We start from the raw sequence: 6,000 nt of genomic DNA, 5'->3' as shown, positions 1-6,000 counted from the left end.
ATAGTAGAGAGGTAACATCAAGTAGATGGTTCAAATCTTTCTTTGCTCATCTTTCTACAATGTCAATTGTTGTAACTTTTTTGCATGTTTTGTTTACTTACTTGTATGAACTAGGGTCCAGGATGTCAGAAAATGGAAGGGGAGAGAATGTTTTCCTACAAAGAGGGTCATATAATTGGATATAAAATGCATGTGGGTGGCTATGTGAAAAACTGTTAGGTAAACTGATGACCCAGATGAGCAATGGCTTAGGGAAAAGCCTGGATTTTTGGAGTCAGTGGGGCCCACTGAAAACCTCAAGTTCTGCTATGATAAGCTGAGTGATCTTGTAGGCTTCTATTTGCTGTTACTGATATTTGTTAGGGTGACAATACTTCTGTACCAGATACTCACTGAAATTTCAGGGGCTGAAAGCAAAACAATCATGGCAAGGGAAGATCTCCACATAGTTACTCAGGGACCCAAGGTCACAGCGTCTCTGTCATCTTACAGTGCCATGATCCAAAAGCAACCTCTGAGATCACCCAGGGCATTGACTTCGGGCTGGCAATTGAAGAAAAAGAAAGAATGGAGCTTCTCACTGGCTCTAATTAATTGTGGAGGTATAGAAATCGAAAACCAGAATACATTCCTCTGTATGACCAGTACTAAGCTCACCTGAGTGACTCATTCTAGACTTTTAAAAAAATTTTTATTTATATAAGTGGAAGAAATTTCATGGATTTCACAATACAGTTTTTTTTTACTTTTATTTAATGAATATAAATTTCCAATGTATAGCTTATGGATTACAATGGCTTCCCCCTCCCATAACTTCCTTCCCACCCGCAACCCTCCCCTCTCCCATTCCCTCTCGCCTTCCATTTGCATCAAGATTCATTTTCAATTCTCTTTATATACAGAAGATCAATTTAGTATATATTAAGTAAAGATTTCAACAGTTTGCACCCACATAGAAACACAAAGTGAAACACACTGTTTGAGTATTAGTTATAGCATTAAATCAAAATGTACAGCACATTAAGGACAGAGATCCCTCATGAGGAGCAAGTGCACAGTGACTCCTGTTGTTGACCCAACTAATTGACACTCTAGTTTATGGTGCCAGTAACCACCCTAGGCTGTTGTCATGAGTTGCCAAGGCTATGGAAGCCTTCCAAGTTTGCCGACTCTGATCATATTTAGACAAGGTCATAAAAGACAGAGTGAGGATAGTAACCAATGATCCTAAGAGTGGCATTTACCAAGTTTGAACAATTATACAGCATTAAGTGGGGAAGAGGACCATCAGTACACACAGGTTGGGAGTAGAGCCATTGGTGGTAGAGTAGAGGTTATGATTACGAAGGAATGAGGCCCAAGTGCGCTAGACAGGGTCTAGCACAATACAGTTTTAAGAGCATAATGGAACTTTCTTTTTTTTAAATTTTTTTTACATTTCTTTTTTTTCATTTATTAAACTTTTATTTAATGAATATAAATTTCCAAAGTACAGCTTATGGATTACAATGGCTTCCCCCTCCCATAACTTCCCTCCCACCTGCAACCCTCCTCTTTCCCGCTCCCTCTCCCCTTCCATTCACATCAAGATTCATTTTCAATTCTCTTTATATACAGAAGATCAGTTTAGTATATATTAAATAAAGATTTTAACAGTTTGCCCCCATATAGCAACACAAAGTGAAAAAAATACTGTTAGAGTACTAGTTATAGCATTAAATAACAGTGTACAACACATTAAAGACAGCATAACCCTACCATACAACCCAGCCATCCCAATCCTTGGAATTTACCCAAAGGAAATTAATTTGGCAAATAAAAAAGCCATCTGCACATTAATGTTTATTGCAGCTCAATTCACAATAGCTAAGACCTGGAACCAACCCAAATGCCCATCAACAGTAGACTGGATAAAGAAATTATGGGACTTGTACTCCATAGAATACTATACAGCAGTCAGAAACAATGAAACCCGGTCATTTGCAACAAGATGGAGGAATCTGGAAAACATCATTCTGAGTGAATAATGGAACTTTCCACCCTACCCTCCCTACCTCCCTTAGTCCTACTCTCCCTCTCCCGCTAGTCTTTAATTGTTTTGTTGTTTCTCCCCATTAACTGAGTGAATAGGAAGAAACAGAGGAGGAAACAATCCTAAAATGTGAAAGCTGAGAGAGAGAGAGGGAGAGGGGGAGAGGGGGGAGGGAGGGAGGGAGGGGGAGAGAGAGAGAGAGAGAGAAGAAAGAGGTCCACCGTCCACTGGTTCACTCCCCAAATGGCTAGTGGCTGTGGTGGCCAGGGTTGGGCCTGGCTGAATTCAGGAGCCAGGAGCTTCATCTTGGTCTGCTACAGGGTTTCAGGGGCCCCAGCACTTGGGCCATCTACTGTTTTCCCAGGCACATTAGCAGAGAGCTAGATCACAAGTGGAGCAGCTAGGACTCTTACTGGTGCCCATATGGGATGCCTGTGTTCCCAGTGGCAGCTCAATCTGCTGAGCCACAACGCTGGCCCCAGCATGAAAGTTTTGATAAGGCAGAAGGATCTAAAATTAGAGATATCTTCTTGGCAGTTATATATATGGTTTGATGCTAAAAGAGAGATAATAGGAAAAATTATATATACATACATATAAAATGCAGAGAGCACATATTTATATGTGTAAATACATACTTTCATGTATTTGCACAAGTTTATTCACATAAGCATAGTCAACATTTGAAGTAGTCATGAAAATCAAATATGTGGTGTGCAATTAGTACACACATTAGAAGGGTCAAGGATCTGGGAACAGTTAAGGGACAGGGAGAGGAAGAAGGGCATAATCAGAGTTATGGGAGGAAGTCCCAGAAAGAAAACAAGGAATTGATGAATTCAGTGCCACAGGACATCTGTTAAGATGCTTTCCTAGGCCACGGCAGAGAGCTGGATTGGATGTGGAGCAGCTGGGACTGGAATCCAGTGCCTGTATGGGACGCTGGCACCGCAGGAAGTGACTTTACCACTATGCCTCAGCACAGCCCAGTAGCAGGACTTCCACACTGCTTTTATACATTGTTTTCATTTAACCCCACATACCTATATTTTGTTTATATTCTCTTTTGTTAACATGATTTATTAAAATCTGAATGCAAAAAATAATTCCAGTTATTTTCACCTGCTATACTACATCTGCTGCTTCTTAAAAATATGATTGATGAGGAAAGAGTTATTTTGGTTGGATATTCAACCTGGACCTGCAGTAATATTTTACATCTGGCCACAATAAATGAACAAATTGGGTCTGAATGATAGTATATGACTTACTCAAGGACACACAATCAGGAAGCAGAGAGTTAGGATGAGGGAGAGTTTTTCTAAATAAGAAATAAGATTAGATGAAAATGTTGGTAAGTTGAGTTTTAGGATATATTCTCATCATCTCATGATTATAGTTACTGCCTCTATCAAGCAGAAATTGTCATAGACAATAAAAATATTTGATAAATGAAGGACAACAAAGCAGGTATTTTAATTCATTAGAAATGAGGATGTAAAGGAACAAGACTCACAATCTTGTTATATGATGTGATAATAATGATTCCATAAAGGACTTGGGCAAAATGTTTGTGGGTTTGATTCTTTAACACTCTCTACACTTCCTCAACTGCAAGATAGTAAGAAGGAAGAACAACTTAGAGATATAACCTTATAATATGGTTATTAATGATAAATAAAAAGTAGGTAGTAAAAACTCAAGGAATTTAAATGAATTTTAGGCATGTGGGGATGGTTGCAAATGTTTTGTAAAATAGAAATAACATGTAGCTGGTTAGGACTTGTCTTCCAGATTTCATTTCATTTCTTTTTTTTTTTTCTTAGCTTTTTTTTTTTTTTTTTGTAATGGAAAGTTAAAAGCCTGAAGCAGAGAACTTCTGTTATTTCTTATCAAAGATATAACCCCAAGACATTCTCGTGCCTTCTTTCCTTTTATTCGCTGCCTCTGATCATTGGCAGAATTTGTAGAAGCTATCTAGATCCACTTTCAGAGCTGCTACTAATTGGGGCCCTTGTTGGCCACCCAGTAGTAAGGCCAAAGATTAAGTGGATGTGGAGACTGCACTTCTATCCTATTCTGAGCATACTGACAGGACAAAGTAGTCAAAACAATCTTAGTTTCCTAAACTTGTCAGCAAAGTGTCAACTGCTTCAGAAAGCATTACAGGATGTGGACTATGATAAACAAAAGTAAGAAAAATCTGCTCTAAGAAAAAAAGTTATGTGAGTTGTTTTGATCCCAGCAAGCAAAAGAAAAGACTTTCCGATGGTGAGTAAGAGTGGATGAGACTAGAGGGCAGGCAGCGAGTCAGTGTTGAATTTGGGGAGAGGTCTTGTCAGAACGCAGGGTGGAAACTACCCAGTGATATTTCACAAGCTCATGCAAAGCTTCCCAAAACAGGCAGTCGATCTTAAAAATATGGGCTAGACATCAGTGTAAAAGCCCACAAACAAAATTTAAAAAGCTGTTAAAAACATGTGCTCAGTAGGATTACATAGCTTTCAAGGAGATATGCACATCTAAGGATATACTTCAATATATAATAGTGTGTGTTCTTGCAGTTAAGGGAAAAGTAAAATAAAATAGGAATAGAATGTTTAAAAGTTTGATGCAGACAATAATGTGAAATGAATTGGGAAGCCTCACAAGTGCTTATTGCTATGCTTTTGTAAGTGAGAAGAGAGAAAACAGGAAAGAACCGAAAGCAGAGAATGTATTTGGGCATGGTGTATCATAAAGTATTTAAGATCAAAGGCTCAAATTTGGACTAATTGTGGCATCAGCTTTCACTAGCTGCAAGAAGTCAGATTAAACCATTTAACTCTTTTGTACTCTACTATTCTCATCTGCTAAAAAGGATTCATGAATCCATTTATTTCTTCAACAAATAGTAACTGATTTCTGCTTATGTACTAGGCCCTGTTTTAGAAACTGGGAATACAGACCAAGTCCCTGTGAAAAATAAATAAATAAATGTAGTATGTCAGGTGGTGCACAGCGATGGGGTCAGTTGTGTGTGGGTGTTATATTCCGTATGAGTGGTTAGGGAAGTCCTTTCTGTACAGACCACTTTTGTCTGTATACTGGAAGGGAGTGAGGAAGCAAGCCATGTAAGTATATGAGGAAGAATATTTTCAGGTTGTTATATATAAATATAAATACAAGTATTCTGCAGCTTGCTTTTTTGTTTTATACCATGGACAACTTTCCACGTCAATACATATAGATTGATATCATTCTTTTTAATCAGTGAGAGTTTCTAGTGTTTTTGACTATACAGGTTATATATATATATATATATATATATATATATATATATATATTAGTGACTGCTAATTCATGGATGTTTGATTATGTTCACTGTTTGGTAGTATAGCTAATATTGCAATGAATACATCATTCTACACATAAATTGATATGATTTGCATGCTTCTTTAGAATTAACATTTAGAAGTTGTATCACCAGTTCAAAAGATTTGTACATTTCAAATTTTAATGAACATGACTAGCAGCCATTGTCTTTCTATTTCATGGCACCACTGTCTTCTTGATAACAAGATTTTAGTTTCTTTGTCTTCCTCCAAAATACTGGATTGCTTTCCTGATGTTTCAGGAGTACGTGATTTAAATTTTTACTTGAGTAACAACCTTTCCATTTTAATTTTTCTTAATTCTATCACAAAGTTTTCTCTATATCAAAGAATTTTCATATTCTTTCTTATTCTCTGCTGTCATAGATTACATAGTTAAAACTTAGACTAGATTTAAAGAAGGGAGTATCTATTAAACACCATTAGCAGGAAACTCATTTTTAAGGTTTTATTAAATTGCTCTGGTAATTATAGTTAGGAATAAAACAGAATTTTTCACCAGAACATTATAACTCAAAATGTAATATGGATTTGGTTGTGGCCTCTATTAAACTACCTGTCCTTATATGTGTAGTGTTTATTAAACAGCATTCT

The sequence above is a fragment of the Lepus europaeus genome, chromosome 15 (assembly GCF_033115175.1).
Source record: "Lepus europaeus isolate LE1 chromosome 15, mLepTim1.pri, whole genome shotgun sequence".
NCBI classification, from domain to species: domain Eukaryota; kingdom Metazoa; phylum Chordata; class Mammalia; order Lagomorpha; family Leporidae; genus Lepus; species Lepus europaeus.
Note: the sequence above shows the minus strand (reverse complement) of the source record.